Below are 12,092 nucleotides of genomic sequence, written 5' to 3'. Positions count from 1 at the left end.
ACGGATGTATCTGGTGGTGACCCTCGTATGGGCAAAAGCAAATTTCATTTGGTACCATACGATCAAGAGAGACTCTGAATGGATCGACTCCAACATTCCCCTTGTACGAAACAAAAGAGGATTCACGAGGTCAGTCATCTGTGTAGTTAAGAGCATCTTCAAACTCGGTTATGTGAGAGAAGTGAGAGATGATCCATCTCTGAAAAAGGTTCAGATAGAATACTAATAGCAAGTATAAAAAATGAATTATGAAAATTTTAGTAACAAGAAATTATGTAAGCAGCGTGCAACACCTCGTCATCTTCTCTGTCTTCAAAAGACAGACGTCTCCCAACATTGAGTTTAAGTATGTGAAAAAAGTGCGTCTGAAGATGCATCTCCATAAACACCATTTATTTGAAAGTTAATGGTGTGGTCTAGAGATGCATATCCAGACGCTTTTCTTTAATGTCACATCCAGACCCTTCCCTCTTCCTCCTTCATCATTTTTTTCATAAGTTCTAAAAAAAAGTCATTTGAGCTCTGCAAAGATTTTGCCTCTGCATCCATTCAATCAAGCTTATACCATTGAAGCTCTTTCCAACATCTCATAACACCTAACTACTCCTTCTCATTAATCAATTTCTTTTAGTAATATTTAAAAAAATTCTTATCATTTTATATTTTGATTTTTAGCTAGTTTTTTAGGATACATTAGTTGTTTTAGGTACATTATGTAATAATGTAAACGAAATTGATAGGCTATTAGAACATCCAATGAGGTTTTTTGGGTCTTTTAGGGTAGAAATGTCGTATCTATCATGGATGATACAACTGTAGGATTGTACGAAGATGCATCTCCAGATTAGCTCTACATTGTTTTCGGAGATGCATCTCCGGATTTGACTTAGAAAAAAATTGGGTTATTTTGTGAGATTTCTGATTTTCCCCTGACATGTTGTTTATATTTGTCTTTGTTTATAACGTAGGTGCAATGGCTGAAGACAACATTGGACGAATTAGACTCGAGTGTGTATCCCAAACGGCGTTGGTACGACGTCAGGGGACCGTAGCAAGGACCACGAGGCAACGAGTTGTTGATAACTCATTTCATGTTGCATCTACTTTGCAACCCCGACCGTCTAGTTCTCGTAGTCGACTCTCTCGTACATCTCAGGCATATGATGCAACAGAACTTGAGGTTCCCCGAGCCCCTAATGATCATGAAACCCCTGAAGCCCAGGAGGATGTCCCATTAGAGAGTCATCTTGGAGGTCCATTTGATAACTACTTACTTTATAATTATGCAGATCATGCTGCTAGGCATATTTGATATGGAGAGGTATATTCCTTTTCTTTTGCAATACATATGTTGTCAACTAATTAAATCCGTACCAATGTTGATGTTTTCTTTTTACATGAGCATGGTCATTTTAAAATGATTAACCACGGTAGGAAGATCCTAGAGTTGCCACATCCCACTGATGCTTGGTTCATTGGTGCTTTATGTTATTCCGGTCTTGTCGATTTATGTTCTTCTACATATAACATCAATTCAAACGCTAAGAGTAAGGTACATTATATGATCTCCATTTTCACTACACTCATCTTGAATCTTGAACTAACTTGGATGTTGGAGTACAAACCGTGCAGGTCCACCCCGCGCCACCGTAAAATAGGTTGGAGCCACCATTCAAGATCATCATTTTTCCAACTGCATCTATGACTGGTTTTCGAACGAAACATAACTCAAGTGTGATTTTCCCTTGAGTATGTTTGTAGCTTTGGTGTTGGTCCTTTGAAACACAGTTATGAATGAATAAATCATGGTGGTGAATTCACCAAATCATTGTCAGAGTCAGACATATTTTTATTGCTTCCTCTATTTTCTTAAGCTAACTGAGCTATCTTTCGAAGTGCTTTAGCATTCTTAACCTTTAGATCAAAATGGTTCTTTCGATCTTGCACCTCACACACACAAACAAAAAATATACCTCAGTAGCTCCGAACAAAACAACATAAAACAAATACAATATATATATATATATATATATATATATATATATATATATATATATATATATATATATATATATAATTTTAAATAAAAAGTAGAAAATATAACGAAACTTAAATAGACAAAAAAAACTCAACTAGTAAAATTAACCAAGTTGTCTTGTTGAGATAATTCAACAATCCCAAATAACAACGCTAATAATTTGATAGATGGTTGGAAAGTGAACCAAAAGGTTATAATTTATTAAATTAGTCTACATACGAATTGTTATAATTTCTAAAGGCACTAGTAATTTTACTTGTACTAAAAAAAATGCAAATAGTAACAAGGATGGACTGCAAATGACTTATGATGCAAAGTAGAGAACAATGTATAGATACAAGGTTTAGAAAATGTAATGGTAAAAGTGATTAGGCCTCTTTAGACTCCTTTTGTTTAAAGATTTAATTGATCTCTTAATGATTACGATTTAAAAAAAAATAGATATGCCCAATTCTTGGTGCATCACCCACTTCGTCAATTGTAATTCTTTAATATCTTAGGTGAAGTCACATTTGGAGAAAGTTTGTTAAAAGTATTATATCACAATAAAGAATACATATATTTAATGATATCAAAGGCCGAACAACAAAGTTTTTTTCAATTTGCATTGACATGTATTAGAAGTAATTCATATTTATTAGTTTTACTATTTTCTTAGCCCCTAAGTTTGTTAGAGGGTATTTTAGTATTTTATTATATTCTAGTAACCCTAGTTTTAGCTTATAAATAGGGTGACAATCATTGTAACTTTTATCATGTTTTGTAGCCGTAATTCATAATAGAATATTCATCTTTCATTCTACCTTTGCACCAACAATTGGTATCTAGAGCTCGGTTCGGATTCATTGGGAAACACGGGAAACACGAGTGAACAAACACGGGAAACACGAGTGAACGTGAGGTCTTGTGTGTTTGATTTTGATTCTTAGATTCGTGTTGAATCTTGAACAAAATCTGATCAGAATTTTAATTCTGTGGGTTGGGAAACACTGTGTGAGAAATCTGAGTGTACTGTGCAAGGTAGAAAGATGAACGGAAACGGCAACATGAACACCAAACTTCCAGTATTTGACGGTAAAAACTGGAATCGTTGGATGATCCAGATGCGTGTACTGTTCGGTGCTCAAGATGTTCTAGATCTTGTCACTGATGGTTATGTTCCGGTAGCAGCAGATGCGACGGATGAACAGAAAAACGCGCAGAAGGAAGTAAGGAAGAAGGATCAGAAAGCATTGTTCTTCATTCATCAATGTGTTGATGTAAATGTGTTTGAGAAGATTGCAGATTCAACGACAGCAAAGGCTGCGTGGGACACACTGGTTAGATGTTATGGTGGTGACGCATCAGTGAAGAAGGTGAAGCTTCAGTCCTTGAGAAAGCAATATGAGAATCTCAACATGAAGAATAATGAGAAAGTTTCTGAATACATCTCCAGAGTGATTCTGATCACTATCGAGATGAAAGCGTGTGGAGAAACTCTTTCTGAAGAAACAATCATGGAGAAGGTATTGAGATCCCTTACCTCTCAATTTGATTACATTGTGGTAGCAATAGAACATTCCAAAGATCTGAGCACCATGAGAATTGAAGAGCTGCAGAGCAGTCTAGAAGCGCAAGAGTTGCGTTTGACTGAAAGAACTTCTGAAAGGGAAGTAGAGCAGCAGGCTCTGAAAGCAACTTCTGATAGGAGGTATCAGAAGCAGTCAGAAGCCAGGAGAAGATCTGATGGTGGTCAGAAGTCAGAAAGCTCAACCTCTGATAGACAAAAGAATGCTCAGAAGGGAAAAGAGAAGTATGACAAGAAGAAGATCCAATGTTACTGTTGTAAGAAGTTTGGTCACTTTGCTAGAGACTGTTGGTCAAACAAGGAGAGAAAATCAGAAGAAGCAAATATAGCCAGAAGTTCTGATGACGAATCTGTGCTATTGATGGCCTCTGAATCTGATGATATGGATCTGATAGACTGGTGGTATATGGACACTGGCTGTTCAAATCATCTTACTGGAAACAAGAAATGGCTGGTTGACTTTGACTCTGAAAAGAGGACAAAGATCAGATGTGCTGATGACAAATATCTTAATGCAGAAGGTATGGGAAATGTCAGAGTGATTCTGAACAATGGGAAAACAGCATTGATTCAGAACGTGTGGTATGTACCTGGCATCAGAAGCAATCTGATGAGTGTGGGACAATTAATTGAGAAAGGTTTCTCAGTTACCATGAAGGACAATCTTCTGAAGCTGTATGACTGCAATCAGAAGTTGATTATGGAGTCAGAACAGGGAAGGAATAGAACATTCAAGGTGAATGTCAGAACTGCAGACTCAGAATGTCTTAGTGCAACAAGTGCTGAGAAGGAGAGTGAGCTGTGGCACAGAAGATTTGGTCATTTGAATTTTAGAAGCTTAAAACATCTGAATTCAAAGAAGTTGGTACATGGAATTCCTGCAATTAAGAAGCCTGAAAAGTCATGCAAAGTTTGCATGGAAGGAAAACAACCACGATTGCCATTTGCGTCAGAAACTGCTCCAAGAGCAAAACATGCCTTGGGAGTTGTACATTCTGATGTGTGTGGTCCATTTCCAGTAGCATCGATTGGAGGGAATAAATACTTTGTATTATTTGTTGATGAATTCACAAGAATGACATGGGTATCCCTTATTAAGTTTAAACACGAGGTGTTTGATGAATTCAAGAAGTTCAGAGTGAAGGCTGAGAATCAGAGTGGTCAGAAGTTGAAGATTCTTAGAACTGACGGTGGAGGTGAGTATAACTCCAAAGAGTTCCAGAAGTTCTGTAAGGAGAATGGAATTGAGCATGAGGTTACTGCTCCTTATACCCCTCAACACAATGGTCTTGCTGAAAGAAGAAACCGCACTTTGCTTGATATGGTGAGAAGCATGCTAAAGGAGAAGAAACTTCCTCAGAAGCTTTGGGGAGAAGCTGTTGCCACTGCAACGTATGTACTCAACCGATGTCCTACGAAGAAGTTGAAGGAAATAGTTCCAATACAGAAGTGGACTGGAGATAAGCAAAGTGTTAGTCATCTGAAGGTGTTTGGTTCTGTTTGCTATAAACATGTTCCAGAAACCAGAAGACAGAAGCTGGATGATAGAAGCAAAGTGATGATTCTGATAGGGTACCACAGTACAGGTGCATACAAGCTCTATTGTCCAGAAACCAATAAAATTGAATTCAGTAGAGATGTGATTGTGAAGGAATCAGAAGTTTGGAATTGGGATAAGTCTCAATCTGATTCTGATGTTAGAACCTCTGAAGAAAGGTCAGAGTTAAGAATTTCTAAAGACATTGATTCTGATTCTGATAGTGATTCTGACTCTAGAGAAGACTCTGAAGATGAAGGTGACTCTGATGATTCAGACTCTGATGACCCAGACTCTGATGGTAATCCAGATTCTGGTGGCAATTCAGACTCTGGAAATATGCCAGCCCCTGAAGATGGTCAAAGCTCTGGAGGAAGTCAACCATCTGAAGCTAGAAACTCTGAAGCTCAAGACTCTGAACAAGTTCAGAGACCACAAAGAATCAGAAACATCCCCAGAAGATATGCAGAATTTGACATGCTGCAAGACACTGAAGTAGACTCTGAAGGAGAAGTTATTCAGTGTGCCATCTTAGTAGACTCTGAACCCATAACTACAGAAGAGGCTCTTAAGCAGAAGCTCTGGATGAAGGCCATGAAAGAAGGACTTGATGCTATAGAGAGAAACAAGACTTGGAAGCTGACAGAACTTCCAAAAGACAAGAAAGCCATCAGCGTCAGATGGGTTTTCAAGCAGAAGTTAAAGCCAGATGGTTAAATTGGCAAACATAAAGCAAGATTGGTAGCCAGAGGATTTCTACAGAAACCTGGGCTGGATTACTCTGAAGTGTTTGCACCTGTAGCAAGACATGAAACAATCAGAATGGTGATTGCAATAGCTACTAACAGGAATTGGCCTCTGATGCATTTAGATGTAAAATCTGCATTTCTGAACGGTCCATTAGAAGAAGAAGTTTACGTGTCACAACCTCCTGGATTTGTGAAAAAGAATCAGGAAGGGATGGTGTACAGATTATACAAAGCTCTATATGGATTGAAACAAGCGCCCAGAGCTTGGAATCTGAAGATTGATTCATTTTTCAAGAGGCAAGGCTTTCAGAAATGTGAGATGGAGTACGGTGTCTATGTTCAGCATACTTCTGAAGGAAATATGACTCTGGTATGTTTATATGTTGATGATATACTGCTGACTGGAAGTTCTGAACAGGAGATAGCCAAGTTCAAGAAAGTTCTGATGAATGAATTCGAAATGACTGATCTAGGCAAAATGACATACTTTCTAGGGATGGAATTCAGATACTCTGAGAAAGGTATTATTTTGCATCAGCTCAAGTATGAATTAGAACTTCTGAAGAGATTTGAATTGAAGAATTGTAAGATTGCTGTCACACCATCTGATACAAATCAGAAACTGGATTCTGACTCTGATGGAAAGGATGTGGACGCTACAACCTTCAAACAGTTGGTTGGTTCTCTGAGGTATTTGTGCAATACCAGACCTGATATTTGCTATTCAGTTGGGATGGTTAGTAGGTTCATGAGTAAACCTAAGTGGTCCCATTACCAAGCTGCTGTCAGGATTCTGAGGTATATCAAAGGAACTCTGAAGTATGGAGTATTATTTCCTTCTGGAAGAAAGGATGAGTCAGAACTTCTGAGTTATTCAGATTCTGATTGGTGTGGAGACAGAGTTGACAGAAGAAGTACGTCTGGGTACTTATTCAAATTTCTGGGAGGTCCCATTTCTTGGTGTTCCAAGAAGCAACCTGTTGTGGCGTTGTCAACTTGTGAAGCTGAATACATTGCAGGTGCTGTTACTGCATGCCAAGCTGTGTGGATTCTGAATCTATTGCAGGATCTGAAGATTAAAGTAAACAAACCTCTGAAGCTGATGATTGACAACAAGTCTGCAATCAATCTTGCCAGAAACCCAGTGTTGCATGGGAGAAGCAAGCACATTGAGACCAAGTATCATTTTCTGAGACATCAAGTTCAGAGGGGAGTGTTAGAAGTTGTACACTGCAACACTCAGAAACAGTTGGCAGATGTTCTGACGAAAGCCATCAAGACTGATCAATTTCTCAGATTAAGGGATGGAATTGGTGTTACAAGTTTTGATGGAATATGAATTAAGGGATGGTATTAGAAGTAATTCATATTTATTAGTTTTACTATTTTCTTAGCCCCTAAGTTTGTTAGTGGGTATTTTAGTATTTTATTATATTCTAGTAACCCTAGTTTTAGCTTATAAATAGGGTGACAATCATTGTAACTTTTATCATGTTTTGTAGCCGTCATTCATAATAGAATATTCATCTTTCATTCTACCTTTGCACCAACAACATGGTTAGTACATATATATATATATATATATATATATATATATATATATATATATATATATATATATATATATATATATATATATATAATTTGGATTCAATTGAATAATTCGTCAAAAACTAAAAACATTAAAAAAAACCTTTTTGAATAATCAAAATGTTCGCAATTGTGTAAATTAACACTCAACAAATTACACAAATCACACAAGTTTAGACAAGATTCATCTAATAAGGTGTACTCAAATGAAATTAGTTACTCATGTTTCAATAATTCATAAAAAGAGAGCCACCATAAAGATTAAATGACATTACAACCAAAGGATTGACTCCAATGATGATGGATCATCAATCTTTAGCTCATAACATTCAAAAAGTCGCATTTCTTCGATGGAAATTTGAAACCTTAACAACTGCTCAAGTTTTTCTATTAAAAGAAGAAAAAAAACCAAGAAAGCAGAAATGCGCCGCGGCGCGTTCCATAATTTTTACTGACATGTCTCTCATTGAAATCACGGTGTATGCCATGTTGGGTATCTTAGTGTAACGTGATATTTCCAATAACTTGCATGATTTATTGGCTTCATAAAAATGAGGGGAAATGGTAATATCTTTAAAATAAAATATTTTCTTCCAATTTTGTGTCTAAGTCTTTCTCCATTTCTCGTCATTGTAAATATTCCACCATGAAAATACTATTGAATTGGTTTGATTAGAATAATTTTGAATCACATTGAGTTTTTCCACAATAATTTGAATTCACATTAAAATGCTACAAAACACAAACTATTAGTAGAAAATTTGTTTTAAAAAAATAAATAAAATTATTAATGATAAGTTTCTAATAAATTCAATACATATTTTCCAAAAATTTGTTTATATATTCATCCCTTAACTTGTGCCCTTAGGGCACAAGTTAGCATTACCCTATTATTTATTAGAATATCCTTATTAAATGTAGTTAGTAGAGTAGTTGAATAAAGTGAAAGTTAATGAATAAGGATATAGTAGTGGAGAAATAATAATAAATGTTGCATTGGTAATATAAATGGATAATTACTTTTGAGACAAAGAAAAACTACAAATGAGACACTTTTTATGAGACCAATAAACTATTAATTAGAGATAAAATTGATACAAATGAATTAATGTTGCATTGAAAAAGTAAAGTTACACTTATTTTGGGACAAATTTGTTAAACTAAACAAACATTTATTTTGAGTGGGAGTAATAATTATGTAATGACTACATGTCATCAATAAGCCTTTGAAGGACAGGTGTCTCGAGATCGAAGGTTCTATAGACCTGGAATCCTTAAAGATGGATATAAAAGAAAAATGGATATCTTTGTGTCAAGTACACGTTTTCTAACCCTAAAATACTTCACATCTCTCGTAGTCATTGATTTGGACGTCAGTGTATTTGCAAGTACATCCTCTAATACCGAACCAGAGTATCAAAACATAAATTTAAAACGGAAAGGTATAATTAGATATAATTTCGTCCAATCTCTATTATAAAAAAAAGTTAAATTCATTAAACTAATATATAATTTGAATTTGTATCCACATAAATTATTTTATTTTAACAAGACAATTATCATGCTATAATGATTAAATTGGGGGTTTTCAGAGTTTGAATTTGATATAAAAAATGCATAATGAAAATAATGAAACTTTATCAAGTTTAAAGATGATTAAGTTTTGTTTCAAATCCCCTCTATGTTGGTGTTGATGTCGGTGTCTATTTATCTTAAATTGATTTACCATAAATTTTGATACTGTATCCTAGCCGTTTTATCCAATCCCTTGTTGTATAAATCACTATTCTACTCTACAACTCCCTAATCCCTTAGGTTAGTTCATATATAAAACAGACAATTAGAACATTAAACTTTTGAGTCATAACTTATAATTTCTTATTCCTAATCAATTACTAAGCTTGATAGTTAATATAGATCAGAGTCACAAAGTTAGGGTCAGTGATCCTTATAATCCATATAAAGCAATAAACTCAAGAATTAACTTAATAACAAATATTGATTAATCAAAGTGTACAAATATTATAATTCTCTAACATATGTTCCAACATGTTCATATAGGTTCATCTAACAATCCTAATTAGAAGGAAGTTAGCTACTCATATTGAAATAAGTCATAACAAAATAAGTATTTAAATAGAACATGAATTTGTGGTTAAAATTTGGTTGCCGATGATGAAAACCTTCTTTTCCCTAGTTCCACTTTCGTTGTTGTCATCAAAATTCTTGTCCTGAAAAATATATGATAAAAGATACCTCTAAAAAACTGCATTATGCTCTTTTATAGTAGTCAAAACGTGTCTTAATATGCCTCAGATCGCACCACAACCCCTCTAGATCGTGTCATGATGTGTTGTGTATGAGCTGGATTGTGTCACAATAGCTTTACATCGTGGCACGATGTGTAACTTTTCTATCCAATCGTGTCACGACCTGGACACAATTTTCCAAGGACAAATTGCTACTTTTCTTCACAAATTTTGGGTTTTTTTTAAATCTCTCACATGCCATTGTATTTCTCTTTTTCTTCATCAAACTAAGGCAAATTCATTTGAAACTGTAAGACCCCAATTTTGACCCTAAGATCCCTCATGGCATCATAACATTACATTTGCATTGCCTCAAGGATCTTTAGCATCTTGGTTCCCTTTGTCTTTGGGTGGGACTCCTTGTGATTGGTTTGAGATCATCAAGCATGTTTGAATTATACATCATTGTTTCTCTTACTTTTGTTTACTAACCAAAAGCACAAAAATGTGTCACTAATATCTTTTGTTTGAAGCTTGAGTATCATCCAAGACACTTTGTGGGTTCTATTTAGATGATCAGTCAACACAAGGGAATGGCTTGAGATACTTCCAACAGGTTCAAATGGGGTCTATTCGTCAGTCAAAACGTTAATCTTGAAGGAGCAAAAGTTTGTTCATGAGCTGTCATGCTCGCTAGGCGAGCAGAATGGGTCGCCTAGCGAGTCCCAAGAAAAGCCACCAGAATCACCTACGCTCAGAGGAATTTCTTGAACTGTCATGCTCGCTAGGCGAAGCCCACATTTTTAAAAAAAACGAAAAAAACGAAAAATAAAATAAAATAATAATAATAAATAAATAAATAAAATATAACAGAAAATTTTTGGACTTGGGCCTCTCTCATTTGAGCCCACAGGTCCACAAAAATCAGGTTATAAATTCAGAGTTTCAGTGAAACAAAATTTCATTTTATTCCTATTACCCTGGCAGGAAAAAGATAGTGAGAGAAGAGCTAACAGAGTTCAGAGCAACCTCCAGAGACTGAAGGGAACTCATCGGCAAAGAACCAATTCCCTCTCATATAAACCCTAAGAGTGCTTTGCAAACCCAACCGGGCAATTCAATTTCATTCGATCTCTCCAGTCAGGTTTGCCTTATTCCCATTACTTTATGCTTTTAATTTGAATGCTCTGAATGTATGAGGTATTATGGGTGAATTGGATATCCTTTTGATGCATGTGTTTGACAAGAGGTTTAGGCCTCCTACCCTTGGTTGCTTTTTGTGAGCTTTTTGTGAATTTTAATGGCATGATTCATGTGGTTACATTTTGATTTGGGGGCAACTCTTGATTACCCTATCTTGTTTCTCTAACCTGTTTGTTGAGTTTTGTTTTGTGAGGGCTCATATGAATCTTGCAGAGATGGCTTGCCTGGTGTTCCACTTTATTTGTGGGATACCACCTGGAGGTTTATTCCGATTACCTGTACTGACTCACTTTCTTTGATGGTGCTAGCTTGAGAGATCTTTGGGTTTCTTATCTCTTTAATTGATGTTACTTCGGATCTTTATCCGTACGGTAGATCTCTCGATCCCTTTACTTTTATCGCATGTTACCGATTTCTTAGGTTTCGTATAGCCTCTCGTGGCATGTCATTTAAGGTAACGCAGTTCCTTCATCTAGGACTGCCTTTTTGCATGAGCATCCCTAAACACCCCAAACTCATTGATTTTTCTTCTCCTAAGAACACATTATCTCCTTCTACTACAGGCGAGTAAGTCTCCAAAGGTCGAGCATCCGGTAGATTGCGTAGTAACGTCGTTCACCCCAAAACACAACCCTTACCCCATAGGTGGTCGAACTACGTTTTGCTCTGATTTTCATCCCAGATGAGATACGTAGGCATAAGACGCGATGTCTTAGCGAGCACACTCCTCTTTAACCCATAGGTAGCCGAGCTACGAAGACTCTGATTCTCAGATTCAGATGAGATACGTATGCAGTGGATGCGACGTCCGTGCGGGTCATTTTCTTTTGACCCTTCTTTTAGTAAGTAGTACATTAGATAAACATACACGCTTTTCTCATCCCTTCAATCATGTTTGCACAAATAAATTTTCAAAAAAAAAAACAACAACCTTTGCAACAAATGTGAAAAGGGCTCCCTAGTAGTACCTAGGATGTTTTGGGTGCCTAACACCTTCCCATTGCATAACCAACCCCCTTACCCAGATCTCTGGCATTTTTACTAGTTTTTGATTCGATAAAACTTTTAGGTTTTTGTTCGCTTTCTAACCATTCCTTTGGATAAATAGAAGTGCGGTGGCGACTCGACTTGTATGATTTACCTTGGATTTAGTCAATAT

The sequence above is a fragment of the Lathyrus oleraceus genome, chromosome 1 (genome assembly GCF_024323335.1).
Source record: "Lathyrus oleraceus cultivar Zhongwan6 chromosome 1, CAAS_Psat_ZW6_1.0, whole genome shotgun sequence".
In the NCBI taxonomy this organism is placed as follows: Eukaryota; Viridiplantae; Streptophyta; class Magnoliopsida; order Fabales; family Fabaceae; genus Lathyrus; species Lathyrus oleraceus.
This window is presented reverse-complemented; position numbering follows the sequence as displayed.